Here is a 19393-nt window from a genome sequence, read left to right as displayed (position 1 = left end):
AGCTTGTTTTTTTTCTTTTTTTTTACATTTGCTCATGCTAATCACCCAAGTAGCTTTTTATTTATTTATTTTAATTTTCACATGCTATTCACCCAAGTATGCATACACAGGGCTTGCTTGCTTGTTTTGCTCCACTCGGAGCAAGATTTACATGTGATGCATAACTTTTCCCTCCAACATGGCTTCGCGACAATGAAAACAACCACAAAAGCACACACTGATTGTACCTGCACACATGCAGTGTGCTGCCAGCTGCACAAAGCCGACATTGTTTTGCTGCACAGCTTATCTGATCGCCCCAAGCCTTTTGCTTGAGCTGATCCTGTTCGCTATTGGCCTAATTTAACGTTACGCCACATCCTATTAAATTTAATAGCATGAATGAAGTTAGCAGACTGATTTAACCCAGTAAAGACTCTGGGCTCTATTTTCATTGCCAGCGCAAGTCTAACTGTGCGCAAGGGTGGAGTTTTCTTTCTTTTTGTATTCTCGTAGATCTGTGCTGGTGGAACTGCAACTAGAGTTCCACTTGCAGATGATGTTAAGTTGGCTGCTATGAAGTGGCCACCTGGAGATCGCCTTCCACCTATGATTGTGCGTCTGTGTGTAATAGCCAAACACAAACACACGCATAGTTGTGCTGTGGTCAGGGGGGGATGCGTTAAAAATACAGTATATTCAAGATGATAATAATGCATTCAATTCGTTGACTTCTACAATGTTTCAGAGGGTTTGCAGACTGTTATCATATTTCGAATGATGGTGAAAATACGATGAAATGCATATTGTATCGGCGGAGTGCAGAATCTTCAGATCAAATGCACCAAAATTACGTTACCACACCTGGGCAAGATCTGGGCGATAATTTGATATAATTTGTTTTCATCAATAGAAAATGTGTTCAATAAAATATTTTTTTTGAATGGTGTATTTCCTCTGGATGCCATGTTTTATTTTATCGCAAATAAATCAAACCTGCACCACGACTTAGATTTACTTAAAGCTGCTCTAATTAGTTTCCCGTTTTTTAAAGTTTGGCTGTGTGACATTCTCAACCTTAGCTGTGATGTAATTTTCAATCAACAGCAGGTGGCAAAATGGCCGCCTCTGAGATGGATAAATACGGTTGGATTTTGCTGCTTAATTCATATTCCACAAACACAAGATTAATCAGAATACTGTGTTTAGTCAAGTGGGGCAGCATGGAAGATATTATTGTGAAGAATATTTTTGGGGTTTGACTTCCCCTTTAAATTTATATGAAAGTCAGTCATGTTAAAATATTAGCTTGAAAATCAATAAAGGCTTTCAAGACAGTTTGTTCAATGGCTATCTTTCACTTGTGGCCGTCGTGACATGCAACGCTCCCATACTGTCAGTTCACAGTCGTGCTGCCTACTTAACAGTGACGCAGTGGTTTATTAACTATGTTGCCCTTACAGAACAAGGCTAAACAAACCCGCGCAGTGACACGCTTGCTATTCAAACACATCCAAACAATAGCGACAATCACCTCATGTGTTGAATCAATAGTGGCCTAAAGCTGAGGTGTGTGTGTGTGTGTTGAGAGAACAGAGTGTACTTGTGTCTACGTTTGTAAATGCTTTACAGCTTGGGCACAGGGGGGGGCCCCTAAACCCCAAAGGCTTATCATTACATTGAGGGCCCTGACATAGGGCCTTTCTAATTTTGAGTACATTTCTGGGATTCCTCAGAGGCCAGAAAGGGGATGCATTGTAGTCTAGTCATGAATGTTCGATTTTAAGTGTGATTCATGATATAAAAGATGGAAGTGTTGTAACAGTGCAGTTTGTTCTTGTTATCGCAACATATTCCAACAACAGCAAGTGAGGTACGACAGCTTGGCACTCGTTTTTTCTGCAGCCCCCCGCTTGCATGCGTCAGGATGTAATCACTCTCAGGAAGCACCTTATAAAGGGAGACGGGGAGGCTTGCGCGAGATGGCACATGAAGGAAGACTTAAGGAGCTTCGACAATTGTGACTCACGCATTGCCTCTTTCAGCACTTAAAAAAAGGTTACCGACTTGCTTTCACACACACAGGAAGGAATTCCCCTTTGTGGCATTGAAAGACAAAAGTAGCACTACAGTGCGGAAGGGTGGAGCCTGGTTGGCTCATCAGCGTAAATGATTTCCTCACAATGGAGGTCAGAGCATTGATTGCCCCAGCAGGACGAGGTTATTAAATTGCATGCATATTCGGCCTACGGCCAAAGTCCGAGCGGATACAAGCACACGAGCAGGAGGCTCGGAAGGTGACGTCAAGCAATGAGAGCCTATCGAGCTGCATGGTGCACAAATAGGCATCTTGTTCTGGCTTTGTTGACATTTTCAAATCTCAGCCAAAGCGCGAACTCAGCATTTATGCAGTGTAATCCTTGAACCAGCTCATTTCCTTTTTCCTGACCTCATTTGAAGATTGAATAGTTATGATACATCACGTTCCTGGAAGGTACACCTTAATATGCACGGTTTACAATGCAACTCACGTCATATAAATCTTGATGAAATAGTCAGGGGATATTTTAACAACTGTAAAAATCAGATAACCTGCGTACAGTAAAACATTCAGTGATGTCTTTGACATGAACTCTACGCTGAATGAAGGTTGCGGCGTGTGCCCGGAAGGTGAGTCGATCCGCGGTCGTGAAGTCACATGTGACATCATAGTTGGACGTGGGAAGATTTTATGCGGTTTTTGACATTGTTTGCTATCATACTAATCCAAGTGATAACAATTTTGAATATTTAATTAATTTCATCATTCTTTATGCAAAAGAATTTATTCACAAACAGAAATTCTCAAAATCCCTTCCCCCCCTTTCCTGATTGAATTAAAATCCATATTTAACTCTATTAAATTAATTGACAACAAAAAAGCAACAATATATTGATATTTTTGAAAGCATTTTTCCTTTAAAACCTCAGTTACATTTATACAAAGACAGTTTTCCGATTTTACTGTGTATTTTATTTATTTTTTTACATTTGTCATTTGTTGCGACAATTTTATTTAATCATGATAACACAATATATGTAATGGTTTACTTTTTGAACAGAATTTGATAAACTGTTAAATTGTGTTTAAAAGGGTCAATAAAGCATTAAAAAATACGGTTTTTGACAAATATTTTTTTCAGAAATTTTAGTTTAACCTCCAAATTGTCTAACATTACGGATGCTCACTTTGAAGCTTTCAACTGTATTAAAAACAGGAAACTAACTCTGAGTTTGCCGGAAAGTTGTTAAATAATAAGGTAAATAATCAGTGCAATGAATATCAGCTGACACAGACAAAGAATGGAGTGAGTATATCATACACTTATGACTCGTCATCGCTCCGACGGTAGCAGCTCTATGCAAACAAGAGGTGCAGGTGTGCACTTCAAAGCTCATGACACATCCCACAGTCCATTCCAGCTCTATTGAGGGTTTGTCTCACAGAACCTCCCAAAGACACACTTGTTTCCTTCCATGGAAACCATTCACAAGGCGACGCGGCTGTGATCTCTCACGCCGGCGTAACGCACACTTGTTAGCGAGATCCTTGGGATGCTTTGCTTCTTAATCACTTCCTCCATTAGCAAATGCTGATGGGAAATGGAGTGATGGGATAGTAAATTGCCACGCCATACAAGAAATTTCTATTCTGGAGAGCAATATAAACACAGCCCTGATACAACTCATCATTGCATCATGCCTCCACATTGTTATGCTGAGTGGTTACAGCGTTACGAACGGGTTGGCCCAAGCCAGTCCGCCTTGTTGATGATGACAGGGTGTGTTTTGTCTCCAAGACATAGGCCGGGGGTGTTCCTGGCGAGCGCGTCTTGAATGTGAATCGTGAATCAAAGTCGCGTTAGTAATCCTCGCGTTGAGGTGAGTTCACTTCGTAATGGTTTGGTCGCACTAAAAGAGCATTGGAACATAAGATTCCATTCGCAGTCATGCTAAAACCGCACACCCTCCCTACGGTGTCTGACGTCTTGGGAGAAGCTGTGAAAATGACAGCTGTGGTGTGAAGAGAACGTCATGCTGCACTCCGACTCGCCAGCTGTTGTGTGTATGCACCGCTGGATTAAACACAGATGGAAAGCGACTCCAAATATGCCTTGTTTCCGGCACATTTTTTCCCACCGCTAATATTGAGCAGCGTCGTGAACATCTTTTAGCAATTAGGCAGTCCTGAATAGGACCGTGAACAGATGTACTCCCCGGCCTGTGGTTCAAACGGCCAAAACAGGAGTTTCTGGCACCTGGCCAATGACTCTTCCAGGCTTCCGGTGCTCTTGATGTTGCCTACAAAGCCAAAAGTTGACCTAAAATCAGTCAATCTTATGATAACAATCCATAACCAGGGGATCTCAATCCTGCCTCCATTTCCCATGGGTGATGTTAAAATCGCACATGAGAGACCAGAGCCTCCTTTGAGGAACTGATAAAGATTTCAGATGTGCAGCATGGAAATCACAAGGGAGGGGGGGCATTTGTGATGTAGTTCAGAATAAATGCATAAGCACGGGTTTAAGAAATGATTGCTCTCGCTCAAGGAGAGTCAAGAGGGCAGGAAAACGTGTAACGACGGATGGTCCGCAGATGGGGTGCACTCAGTCAGCTGGAGACGTCTTGTTTCCACATTTTCTGGATGACGGAGGTTGAATCATTTGAGTCAGACTACATGCAGTGTCAGAGGGCTTTTTGTTCCATTCTAACAACGCCTCGGTAGAGTTGAGCGGGGGCGGTAAACCAGGCAGGCTACCTGCGGCAAGCGCGTTAATTCCTCTTCACAGAAATAATCGACATCACGGATCACACATGATTTCACAATGAGGTCCGGCGGCCATTTTCCATGGCCGACAAGAAAAGAAGCTGTGCAGATGCATACATTTGAGATGTGACGGTCCATTAAGGCAACCAGGCGTGGGTGGTAAAGGCAAATCCTTAACTCTGTCGTTGGAATTTGAGGGCTGTTAAAGCCTTGAGGCTATGCACTCACCGCTATACAGTATGCTTGACAAATCAGTTAAACCACTAACCGCTTTGCACAACGGCAAACTGTAATGCTGCGGTACCTACAGATTTGAACACCCCATGATTTGGAAACCCACCCAAACATTCTCGGGAAATCACAAAATCACATCAAACTTACAGCATAGTCACGAGGGTTGGGCTCGTATCAAAGCTCGTGCACTGATGCCCATGGATGCTTCCAACAAAAGGAGTTTTACGGCAGGGATTTACTGGAACCAAAATTCAGTGAGGGAATATTCGTTGACAGGGGTGGGAGGATGTTTGGGGAATTCCCGGCAACATTTCTGTTCGATTTGAATTCGTTGATGGAGTGTGTGCGTGTGTGCCAACATTCGGTCGACCGGCCAGAAGTGGACCGATTGTTTGGGAAATGCACAAAAATCCGGACGGCCACCACTCCTCTGTTTAGGGGGATGACCATAGTTAGTAGTCAGTATGTTAAATCCAGTTTACTTTTGGTGCAGTAGGTGATCAAAATGCTAAATAAAAATTTCCGAATCCTTTTGTATGATCAGGAACAGATTTAATAACATTTAAAATAGAAACTGCAAAAAAAAGAAAATAAGAAATAATGTATAAAATATATATATATATATATTTATTTATTTATTTTTTTTATAATAACCAGGGGTGTACATAAGTGGTGCGCCGATGCGCATGAGGAATGGAAATTGAATAGTGCCCTCTTGTTCAAGTCTTTTGCGCACTAAGAATCAGTTAGGCCATGCTTAACTCGCTAGCAATGACGTCCACGAGTAGCATTTGACAAGATCGCAATCAGCTACGTTTCCGGGCCCTTTCCTAATATGTTCTTCTTAATTCTAATAAATGTTTTGTTCCTCGCAAAATGGAATATGCATACATGTACCGTTACACTCCTAATCAGCACGTTTCAAGATGATTAACATTCCGATCTTTGAGACGTTGCCTGTTCTTGTTCATTCAGCAGACTATACAGATCCCCATAGTACAAGAACAAAGATTTACCGTGACTTCTACATTGATAATGAGAACCAAAAAGAAAAAAAACAACAAAGGCTTAAGTTGAGTCACCCTCACTGCTTTGTAAGTGGAAAGAACATGGTGTTGAGGTTTATGAAGGGCTGTAATTATATTGGAGCCAGCCTTGGAGTAGAAAAAAATAATGTGTTATCAGCTCTGTTCTAAATTTAAGCAAATTAGTGAGGCATCTGCTCAACAAAACTGAAAATAGCCTTTGAAATACGGCCTATTTCTGCACATTTACACGTAACATCACTCGTTCACTCTTGTTTTGTCGTGTGAATCTCTGTTTACTCTCTCCACACTTGTGCCTTCCCAACTACCTCTGGAGACGCCTACTCACTGTTGTGGTCAGGGACAGGAAGTAGCTCAGCCGCGGCGCTGCCTCAGACCAAACAGTGTGAGGCCCATGGAGCCTGAAGGCGTGTGGGAGGTGTGCCCTGAGCTCTCAGGGCACAAAGTGCCTCTTACTTCTTTGCCAAGTTGGCTGTGTACACAGACACGCACATAAACTCCCTTGGAAAAAAAAAAAAAGGTATGCACATATATGTCACGTGATCGTTGCTGTTTACACACACACAAAAAAAAATGGGACTTACATGTGTTCGCCGAATCCCGAATCAAGCCACGGATTTCCAGTGTGCAGGAAGAGGGTGTCGTTTTACAAATCTCTAAGAGATATCACACTCACATACGTGTCCCCCTGACCTCACACTGGCTTGGGTGAAGGACTGCCTTTAAATAGGGACTCATGTCAGAGCGCTTTCGACATATTGTGACATATTGCTCATGTTAAAAGAGCCTTGTTAGTATTCTCTAACAAGACACACTCGCTAAAGAATGCGCTGGAAGAGAAAGTGTCGGGTTTTCGAGGACCGTTTCAAGGAGAGTTAAGATAATGAAGAGGAAGTGATGGCCCTCGGGTATGCCGGCCTGCCTAATAATTATCCCTGTTAATTAAAAAGCAGCTTTGATATCCTAAAAATAGCTTGGAGGGATATACCACCACAAAGCGTCAGATTAAAATGGGTAATTTTCCATGAGCACTTATGTGTGAAGCGGTTTCTACCTTTATAGGTGACAAGAGCCAACCATCTAATTAATACTGAGCCATCCGGTCTACTGCGGTTCCTCTCTAATATCCATTTTGAAATTCATACATTTGATTCAGCTACACTACACTATATAAGGCTTTTTTTTTTTGGGTCAAAAACTCCAACTAAAGTAAAGTTGGTTGGTGTGGTGATATGTCGTTTTATGCACAGAATTTCAAGACAGAGCAAAAGTTTTGAGGTTGTGCAGTTTGGGAGCCTGAGGAGCTCATCTTTGTTATTTATCTTCACCTGGCCGGTTAGAGGAGAACCATCATGTCGAAATCTGGGGCGGAGGTTCCAAGTCAGAATTGCTGCAGCATTGATTACAATTTTTGGTTGTAATATCAGATCCTCCTCATCTATTCAAGTGGCTTGGGCAACAGTTATAAAGAATAGATCCTAGCAATGACCAAATGGAGTTTTGCATGCCTGTCTAAAAGCACAAAGACATTTGTATTTCTGTCGTGGCAGCTTGTAGATACGGACTCAACATTGCAGTACCATTAGGAACCGTGTGAGCAGTTTTCAGATTTGAAGTGAATCCTGTTCAGAAATGGCAAATAGCAACCATCCATCCATTCTTTATTTATTCATTCCTTTTTAGGGTCGTGGGTGAGCTAGAGCCCATCCCATCTGTCATTGGTCGAGGTGTTGTGGACTCTTAACTGATGGAGAGTCAACAGCAGGCAGGTCTGACGGATTCCGCCGAAAACAAATTCACCATCTCCACGTCTTGAAGTGCTAAACAAACTCACAGACTGACTGTGAACCATGACAGGTTAATTGCTGAACGTTCATTTTAACACAACTGGTGCACGAGAGTAAAAGGGCAATGGTGTTTATCTGTTTTTGTTTGTTCAGCAAGCAAGCCTTTATCCAATTCAAACTCACTTTTAGTCAGGTTGAACTGGCTTCTTCAAGGCTTGATTGAATAAAGAGGCCATAGAGCTTAAACTGCCTTTGAATTTTAAATCCATGGTTGTAAACGGAGAGTGCTTTTTGGAAAAAAATAAATCACAATAAATGTACAACCGTAGCCTTTACACCAGGGGTGGGCAAACTTTTTGATTGGCGGGCCACAATGGGTTAAAAAATTTGACAGAGGGGACGGACCAGGAGCAGATGGATGGAGTGTTTTGGTAACCACCCAATCATCAGAGAAAAAAATATATTTAATTTCAAATGAAAGTGAACAAAAGCATTACAATATATAGGTCTTTGAAAAACCACAGTATTTAGAAAATAAAACATCAACAAGGTTCATTCATTTAATTTTTCTGAAGTTTGGCGGGCCGGATTAAAACGTTTAACGGGCCGCATGTGGCCCCCGGGCCGTAGTTTGCCCACACCTGCTTTAAACATTACCTGGATGCTGAATTTAGAATACAAACAAATATCACGGTTAAGTATTGTCTAAATTGAGAGTCAATCAAATGTTATAGTTGGACTAACCTAAGGAAAATTAGCGTCAGCGCTGAACAAACTGCAGATCACATTGCTGGCACACTCCTTGGACAAAAAGCAGACTTGACACTCATCGCAGCTAACGGCTGCTCTGACAGTTAACACATACAGAGCGGGAATTGATATTAGTAATGGCGAAAGACACAAATAAATGCAATGGACCAGCTGGCCTGTCCCTCACACCTTGCAAACACCACTCCCTGTCGTCTACCGGCCTTTCGTGTTTGCACAGGCACGTGTCCACATAACGTAATGCTGATCTCCCATGTGACACCGCTGTAACTTGGCAAACACGGCCAAGCCGGTGTAGTATTGGTGCGATTAACGTCTTTGGCCAAATGGTCGAATTAGGAGGGGGAGGCATTTCGAAAAGGAGTCAAACATACATTAGCTCAATTGGGCCGGGTGATTCAAACGGAAAAAGGGAGTTGCAGAGGAGGAATACGAGGGAGATTGAGAAGGATAGTTCCGGGTGTAGTCACAGAAGGGAAGCCACCCACTGTGACCACAAAAGCTTGACTCATGCGCTTCAACTGGCGGATGGCTTTCGGGACGAGACACACTATCGGGTCGCCACTTGCAGGACATCCTAAACCAAAGCAGACTCACGAGTCACAAGTGTCACTTCTAATGCCGGGGTGAGGCAGTGTGGAATATTTTGCCTTTGAATAGCTGAGCATGGCAAGATATCTTTTTGTTATGCTACCGGGAGCCATTCATAAAAACTGATCCGTACTGTTTGGATACACACTGTTGACAACTGGAACAGCGTGTGCTGTCTGTGTTGCAAAACAGCATGATTCCCTGTTCACAGATTGTCGGGGGGAAAAAATAAAAACAAACAAACACTCACACTGAATGGAAAAACACTTGAGGAAAATAAACTGATTTCACTTTTTGCGGCACTCACCTAATTTGTTTAAAATTCAACAGTCCAACTTAGAGTTTAGACTATTATTACATTAAGACATGAAACATTTTCACTTGACTTCAGTTTGATGATTGAATTTGATTCACTTTTTATGCCCGTGGATATTCTCATTCATCCATGTCATTTTATTGACAGAATTCACTTTCCATATATTTTCTTCTTGAACTACAATTATACGATCATGTAGGGTGCAGTTTCCAGGATAACGGTTTATAAATAATCTGATATTGAAAATTGAGATTTATTCCCACTGCAATTTGTAATTTTTCACATTATTATTTTTTTTTATATGATCACTAATGTAATTGCAATTGTTTACATATTGTGTATACATACGATTGTATTGCACTCAAAATAAAGCTATTATCATTCAGCCTTTCCTTTTTTTTTAACCTGTTGTCCTCATTGAGGTGTAGTCTAACTCATGTGGCTTTTGGCGAGAGAAGCGGGATACACCCTGGGCTGGTGGCCAGCCAATCACAGGACAAGCACTCAAAATCACATTCACGCCTGCTGGCAGATTTAGGTCCCAATTTAAACTAACATGCGTGGGAATCTGGGACAGCACTGGAAATCCAACCCGCAGAAATCCAAAGTCAGATGAGAACATGCAAACCCAAAAAAACGAGGCCTTATGCCACGATTTGAACCTGACACCTCTCAAGTGTGAGGCGAATGTGGTAACTACGACATAGAGGTCACAAAAGGTCTATTTCCATTTGCGTGCGATAGACGGCATATCCACGCAACTAACACTTGATGTACGCAACGTTATGACATCCAGCACAGGCATGCCATACTGTGAGACATTTCTCATGTAAGCAACATACGGTAACTACAATATGAGAAGCCTCTCACAGGATGATGTAATCCACGGTTAAAAAAAACATTGCAGAATTATTAATCATTTGCCATGCAGAAAGAACCTGACTATGCAGGAATTGTGATCATCATACTTGTGTATCAAGTGAGTGCATAACAAGTGTGTGAACATACAAGTGTTGTGTGTGAGTTCTAGCACCTCGCCTCCGTTTCCTGTTTTCATCTCACTATGTCCCCAGTCACTTTGCGTACACGCCTCCAGCCTGTGCAGCAAAGCTGATAACCCACAACCCGGCCACCCCCCCCTCCCCTCCATGAAGATAAGAGCCTGTGATTACGGCTGATAGAAAAGCAAGCCTGCACTCTTATAACCCAAACAAAATACATGCGGTGTGTGCATATATATCGCTTCACAGAGGCATCTCTTCCAGAGTGTTTCTTGATTGGACACATTGAAATCTAATCGGACAGCAGAAAGATGAACAGTGAGACACACGTACACGCACGCACGCACGCTCTTTCCTGGAGAGAGAACTGAGCATGGCAGTGATTACTCAACAGACCTGGGGGCGGAGCCATCTTTGTCATCACGATTTTCAATGAAGTGCAGGCAACCAGTTCCAGCTGCACTGTGCACCAACTACACTGAAAAATAAAATTGCTGTGATAATTACTTGAAAAAAACCTAGTAAAGTTTTTTCACTCACAAATTCCAAGTACATTTTCAAGGAGCGTTTTTGTGTAAAATTCACGAGCAAGTCACTCAAGGGTTGAGGAACAAACTCAAAACCTTCAGATTGGGAGACAAGCACCACTAGGGCTGGGTTCAAAAAAAAAAATCGATATATCGATTTGAATCGATTTTACATTGCAAAGCCCGATATCGATTCATAAAACCATATATTGATATTCTGAATAAGGTCTTTTCCCCTATAAATTTACATAACTTAGCGCGATCTTGTCACTACGAAAAAGTAGCGTACACGATTAATGTAACTGCATTGGCTTCACTTCTTAATGTAAATATGAATATTTTTACTAACGCACCTAGTTACAGCAAGACGTTTGTAATAATGCAGCATTGTTTTTTCTGAGAATGCCTTCCATACGAAAGTAAAATGGATAATGCATGAAATTCTTGATTGAATCGAAAATCAAGCAAAGTGAATCATGAATTCATAAATCAAATCGAATCGGGCCCTTGAGTTTCGAACTGAATCGATTTTGGAAATTTGAATTGATACCCATCCCTATTAACCACCATAAGCCATGTCGCTCCTACTGCATATTAGTATATCACAGGTTAGGTGGAACACTCGCACCTCCAAAAGCGTTTTTGCCGCCTCCATTTGCCGATGAATTAAAAATATATGTTTAAAATAACTTATTTTTAGGTGTGTTAACACAACAATAAAGATACAAATTTTATATGAATATGTTAATGCTACAAAAACAATAACAAAAACCAACCAATGGATTGAAATCCGCCTTAAAAAATGTCACATTTTAAAGGAGCTACGACCGGCCATTTTAATCGTCCGGGTCCTACTTTAAAGTAAAAGCTTCATAAATTGCCTCATCGTCTGGCAACCTCAATAAACCCTCCATCAAAGTGTGCTAGTGTGTTGGATTAAAGTGCAGCAAACTCTTTTGTTTACAGAGTTTCCCGCAGTGTGGTTAGCATTTGACAGCTTCTCAAACTCCCACACGTCTTTCACAAGGGCAGGAACGTGGTCAAAATCACCGGGAGTGTTCAGACCGTCTCTTCCCGCAAACTGCATTTTGTGAGGGCCGCTGATTTAAGTCTAGTGTTTCATACAAAACCCACACGTTGTTTGTTTGACTCGTTGCCATAGGGACAGTGGCATCCCTCAATAGTTGACCTGAATAGATGCTGCGGGGGTAGGTAGCACTGTTAGCATGGCCTCTACGGAACACACAAGAAGTTGGTCATACCAACCGTAGGTGAAACAATAAAGTCTACATTTTGATTAGGTTTTGACTTGTGAAGTGAAGTGTTGCCGTCGTTCACCATTCAACACCGTTTCAGTGCCGCGGTCCTGACTGGTAACTCTACCCCGTGTTGGAGCCGCATTGGGAGTCTGTTTCTGGAATGACAGTGATGGAGAGAGTCCGAAATGCAGACGGCCAGATTGTGAGAGAGGCGGGGGTCCAGAAGCTGTTTGTCTCCACATCACCATCATGTTCCTTTCTTGAGCTGTCAGCTGTTTGATAGCCAGAGAGCTATATTACTTCCACCTGATTGCTTTACAATCCTTTGGCACCAGACCGTCTGCCTCAGGTAGATTCTGCACCTGTGTGTTCCAGCAGGTCACAAGCACTAACCACACACTAATCACACACACACACAAGGAGTTGTCACTCTATTCAGTACTTTGAGTGCAGTGTGTGCAATCACATGGGCCTATAAAACACACTGCCAATAAAATGGGGACATTTACGTCTTTTTATCACGTCACTTCTGTTTAAATGGCACAGTCACTAAATGGGGGAACGAAGTCGACCAGGGTTTTTTTTTTCCTGACTTTGGTCGTGGTAACAGAGTTCTGTAGTTGCTTTCGCACACGGTTTTGCAAAAAAAAAAGAAAATTGTTGTGTTTGGTTTAGTTTTTTTTTTTTTTTTTTTTTGCTTGTGCTGTTTACACAGAAGTCCACCTTACTTTGTTGTCTCTTTGTGTTTACCTCAAGATGGCTTTCCCACAATAAATTAATCTGGGCGATTTATGTGTGGAATATAAAATGTCGCTTTCCTGCTTTAGCCACTTGTGGATAATTGTCGGTTAGTCTTTTTGTCAGACGTTCTCACTCCTTCCAAACTGCCTGTCTTTCTCACAGATTTTTTTTCCCCTGTCGCTAATTTGACGGCTACCCGATGCGAAATGGAGGCGAGACATCGATGAAGAGGAATGAAAAGTTCCACACTTGACACTGTCGTCTTCCACCCTGTTTTGTTGAAAGCAAGTACTTTCATCATCAAGCACTGACATTATTTAACACATTCACTGCCAGATAAAATGAATGTACTTTTTGGCTTCTATAGCCGTCAATGGTAGTGAATGAGTTAAAAATTGAATTGTGGGATGTTGTGTCACTGTCGACAATATAAAAATATAAAAATATATATAAAAGGGGCAGGCATATTAATGCTAGGATTTCCAATCTTGCGTCTCTGATGCAGTGTCTCCGATTAGTCGAGGAGTCGATGTGACAATCTTCAAGTCCACAAATCACGAAGGACTTTCGACTTGCCCGTCAGCTGTTGTTGCCCGACTATAACACTCAATGATTAGTGAAATGTCTGGCCAACAAGGCGACACACCCTACCTACATTTGCGCTGACCTGAGGACAAAAAAAAATAAATAAGTGGGTTGTGAACGAGTATAGTAGTTAGGCTTTCTAGCTTTAGCTACTCTGTCCGTGGCTCATCTTTAAAAAATCATACGAGTGGGCAACACCAAGTGAAGTCAAATCTTTGGCACCAAAATGACTTGCCCAATAATACGCGTGGTAACAAGAAATTTAGTCATATCACAATACGCACAAATTAAAATTACAAAGCTGTGTGTGCATAGTACAGCTTAATGCCGTACAACGTACAGGTGTGTTCCAAAAATAAAATTGGTAGCACATCCACTTGCAAAAAAAAAAAAAAAAAAAAGCCTGTCCTCAAATGCAAGTGAAAGAGAAATTTCATTTTTGGGAGCTTGGCGATAATCGTCTTACAGCATGGTATACTATGGAACACGAGAAGAGACTGGCCGACTCGTTGAGGACAAAAAGAGCTCCCACGAATTACAACAGACTGCATTCAGCATAATGGTAAGCTTTAATTTTGAATCATTTCTTTTTATTTGTTTCCATCCCGAACCGTCGAAATTTATCTTTACATGGAACTGGCCCATGGTGTAAAAAAAAAAAAGAAAAAAAAAAATGGTGAAGTACTGCTGTACCGTGGTGAAAAAATATAAATGTATCATTATGTTTACATGGCTGCATGTAAGAAAATCTGTGGAGTTAAATCGTTCCACTTGTCAACATTTAAAAAAAAACAAAAAAAAAAATCAAAGCGGAATACTGAATGACTCTTGCAGACTAGCTTGTCAGACGATCGTGAGGCAACGCCGAATGTTTGTCAGCGGTGACTGGTTGGACCTGATCTGTCACAAGTATCTTTATCCCTTCACCGAGCGCAGAGGGTGGGGCTTCGCTGTAGCCTGCTTCAGACAAGTGTACTCAAATTGATTTACGCTAAACTTTAACACTTCGGACTTCATGAAATGGGTGCACTTGTCCTTCCTTTTGGATAACACATGCTCAAACAACATGCATTCACCTTTATGTGGCGTGTAAACATATTTCTGTCAATCATGGCGCACCTAATCTTTACCATCTTTGATGCATGACTTGGATCCCCACTGCATGTAGTCAGTGAACGAAGGAAAAACAGGTCAGCATATTGTGCAACCGCTTGGCACTATGCGATCATTGTGTGCTTCATGCAGTGCAAGTGCTGAAGCATGCATTTAGGAGGAAGCGTGCATGCACACAAGTGCAGAATTGTACATTTGTAGAACATGTTTTGACCGGAAACCTCATTACTGTAAATATGAATACTATTTATTACTTTTTTTTTTTACATTTGACATGGTGGGCTGAAGAATATAATACACCATTCTGAATAATGTTTGTTTTGAATTTATTATGATATTTTGCAGGAAGACTTATTTCAATTGGGACTAAAGGCACTGATTTTCAACTCTGCAGTAGATTCGCATTTATGTATTTTTTTTTTCCGTTATGGGGCAGTTTTGGAATAACTTGAAAAAAAAGTTGTTTTAATGTGTGTGAATCATGCACAAAGGGCATCAAAATTGTAACCTGATAAATAAAAAATATAATTTAAACGTAATTTATTTCGATGTGTATTTAGATTGACAATTCAGATTCAGATGTCATTATCGTATATATTGGAATAGTATGCTTTTCTTTCATTATAACATTTATATGTCCTTTATTTGTTGATTGGCAAAAAAAATAAATAAATAAAATTTTTTAAAAAATCACACAGTGCTCTTACTGCCTTATATTGACATTCTTTGATGGAAGTTACCAAGTATGTTACCTTACCCAGAGGGCTACACTAAACAATCATCTTCACTAGCTGCTTAAGGCTTCCACATCATCTGAGGCACTGTACAGGAACAGGAAAGTCGGGATTCATGCAAGTACAAGATGAACCTGCCACTGTGCCACAAAAAACAAATGTTATGATTCAAAAAGTCATCCGTCTAACTTCCAACGTGAGCAACTGTGCATGTTTGTGTTTATACCCAACACAGACATGTGCCTATATGCACTGCAGATTGCATGTGTCATATATCCGTGGTTTACAAACACTGTATGTCTGCTGTTACCAGACACCGTGGCTATTCTGGCCCCTCTTTCCAAAATGCCCCCCCCCCCCCTCCTCCTCATCCTAGTGTCCGGTCTCCATGTGGAAGTCTGCAAGCCAAGGTCACCGGGTCACATTCCTCCAGCTCTTTGGCATTCTGCCCTAGAGTTCAAGTAGTGTGGAAGTGCGTGTGTGTGTATTCGTGAAGGGTGTGTTCTGCGCTGCCTACAGATAGAGGCGCACACACACATGAAATATAGAGCCAAAAAGGGATGTGTGATACAGGCGTGTGATTAACGTGGCTGTCTACACACGTACTTTCAGCAGCGCTGGGTGGCTGGGAGGTGAACACTGCTGACACGTTTGTATGTTTGAAGCTTGACGGGGGCCTCCAGGATCATTTGCGGATCGTCGTATTCTCATATGACATATGAATGTGATAACTATTGAATACCAAGCTAGGGTATGCAAAGTAAAATGCCGAAGTCGAATCCAAATGGAGGAATGACGTTTCTGATTTGGTCGTGGTTCATACTGCTTCATAAATTAGTGAATCAATCATGCGTTGCGTTGAGCAATTTTTATTTATCTTTTTATTGTTTTATCTTTTGTGGGGTACTTGGGATAACTAACGCAGGACACCACGCAGATGACCATATCTCGTCATTTTTACCAAATCATCTATTGTAGTACCAAGGCCGACCAATAAAAGGCAGCATGGCGCCACTGAGCGTCTAAACTGCATAAAGAAGAAAGCATAGTAGTTGAATAAATGGAATCTAGACCCGGGGTGGGCAAACTACGGCCCGGGGCCCACATGCGGTCCGTTAAACGTTTTAATCCGGCCCTCCGAACTTGAAAAAAATTAAATGACTAAACCTTGTTAATGTTTTATTTTCTAAATACTGTGGTTCTTCAAAGACATATATATTGTTGTAATGCTTTTGTTCACTTTCATTTCAAATTAATGTTTTTTTTCCGATGAAGTGAGGTTACCAAAACACTCCATCCATCTGCTCCTGGTCCGGCCCCTCTGTCAAATTTCCGAACCCATTGTGGCCCGCCAATCAAAAGGTTTGCCCACCCAGGATCGAGACTAACTGTACATTAATATGCTAACTAAATTGCAGTTACAAAATATTCTCCTCATTTTTATTGCGGTGAATGACAAGTTCTAGACCCCTTTCCAAGTTTTTAAACAAAGATGACGTAATCAGGATGCATGCGTATTGTTGGCGTAGAAAGAACGTCGGGGTTAGTAATGTACACAAGCCGACAAGCTGTAAACAACCGCAACAATTACTCTCAAAAGCAAATGTTTCCAGATGGAAAGCAACTTTCTGATCCTTATGGGATTACAGAGTGGGAGGAAGATGTTACAAAGTGGCTCAAAGTCAAAACGCCAGAAGGCCAGATATTCATCTTTATTTTGTGGAGAAACCTAGTGTTTACACTCGAGAGACAATTGCGAGTCCCGCTTGGGCCATCGTCAACAGAAAGCAGAACTGTATCCTCAAAGCTAACGCTACATACATGACAGGGTGAGTAACAAAGTCAGTAAGTCTGCTGGTTTGTTTTGTTGTTTATTATATTACGTAAAAGGGAACTGAGAATCACATCAAGTTGCTGTGATGGTGATCTCGGTTGGGCGACGTTTTAAGTTGCTGAGGTTATCTGGATGCCGACGGGAAAACGGCATCGGTAAACATCATGAATAATAATGCTAATAAATTAAGAGTTCAAGTTACATGGCGCTAGTATGCACCGAAGTTCATCGCCGAATGAGTTAGCTAGCAGTTACTAGCTAGCACTGGTAGCAAACACAATTTCTGACTACTTTGTCAACATTTCGCGATATTAGATTAAGTTAAACCAAATGGCCATGAGAGGAGGGCGGGTATTCTTGTTCCTGTGTTATATCCTCGGTCCAGTCTGTGCAGCAACAACTATTTTTGCCATAATTCCGATCGGATACCACGTACTACAGACGTAATAATTAAACCATAAAAATGACTAATAAACAATGTTTGCTTACTTAATTTTGGAAAGTATTGGTAAAATGTCGGCCACATGCGAAAAACACTTTGCCTTTTACATAGGCATGGAAAATATGGGAAAAAATGCTATGTTTACAGCATTTATTTATCCTATTTTGCAAATACCAGAGCTGGGCACTTGACCCTTTTTGGCCGGTAAGTCCCCCGCAATCTGGCTAGCCTTCTGGCATCGACTCTCCGGCTTCATTCATACTTACTAACAGACTTTCATTGAAGAAAAAATGAGAGAAGCACTCAAGGGAGTCATGAAAATCATGTTTTTTTTTTCTCAGTCACCCCTTATGTATTGGTACCGGTCAATCCCAGCCTACACAAAAATAGAAAAACCCTTGCTTAAAATGTCTCAACACAAAATTAAGGAATAGCCACCCTAAAGTCACCAATTTACAATCTTCGAAGTCATATCTGGTGTCCAAACAAAACGCTAGACCCAAATTATGCAAATTGGAAAAAGTAAGCCAAAACAATGGCATGTTGCATGGGCCACGAACTTCCTGGAGTTCTATTCCCTGAAATTCCGAGGTCTTGCCGGAAATCCAGCTCGAGGCTATTACCCCTCCCCACCACCCCCACCCCCCCTGGAAAGGGTCGCAGAGTGTGAATAAGTCCACAGAGCAAACATGGCCGTGGCTGACAGGCGGACTGACTCAGCGCCACATTCCAGTGGAGTCACCCATCCACTTTACCCTCGGCGCACGCACTCCTCTGCACGCACAAACACACACACAGTATATGCATCACCTCTTAAATCTGCTTCTCCCCATCACACTGTGCACTATACAGGTGCGCTTTGCTTTTACTATCTAATTAACCGTAACAGCTGCTTCCCAAACTGGGATTTGTCACTCAGTCTTACTCATGATGTGCACATACTCTAATTGCTCTGTGCATATTCGTTCAACTTTTTTTTTTTATTATTGGTCCCCCAAAAAAATACATGAGGGTTGCATTTTATTTTATTCAACACATATAAACAGGGGTCAATAGAAGTACGAGCATGGGCAAGCACTCACCTCAGGAAAAGAGAGTGAGAGAGGCCCTGTGTTAAATGTAAAATGTATTCCAGTCAGGACAGTATATCCCCATGCAGCTGCTATTGCATGTCTGGATGCGGGGCTGCCAACCACCAAGGGCCCTCATTTATTCACTCACAGAGTGATCCCCAAACCGGTCTGTCAAGGAACCAACATATATGTGCAGTTGACACCGTCAGGGCATACATGTTGAAGAAACACACGTTAACGACATCTTTATAAAAGTTGCTTGCACACCTATAGTTACAAAATAATGATGTCATCACTGAGCCTCGTTTTCACAGCGCAACCAAGTATGTTTTTAACCCACTAAACATCGGAATTGAAGTCCCACAGCCAACGGATGTGGCACTTAACGAACAAAAGAGGAAGTGGATGTTGCTTTTTACCCCCAGACCAAATTGGTATCCTGACACAGGTCGCCTTAGGGTGAAGGCACACCAAGCCCATGTTAAAACAACTAGCCGCAATAATTGTGGATTGTTGCGCCACCGAACTTGACTAGTATCTCGGCCAAACTAAT

The sequence above is a fragment of the Idiotropiscis lumnitzeri genome, chromosome 11, assembly GCF_059441095.1.
Source record: "Idiotropiscis lumnitzeri isolate Australia: NSW breed Sydney's pygmy pipehorse chromosome 11, RoL_Ilum_1.0, whole genome shotgun sequence".
Taxonomy (NCBI): Eukaryota; Metazoa; Chordata; class Actinopteri; order Syngnathiformes; family Syngnathidae; genus Idiotropiscis; species Idiotropiscis lumnitzeri.
This window is presented reverse-complemented; position numbering follows the sequence as displayed.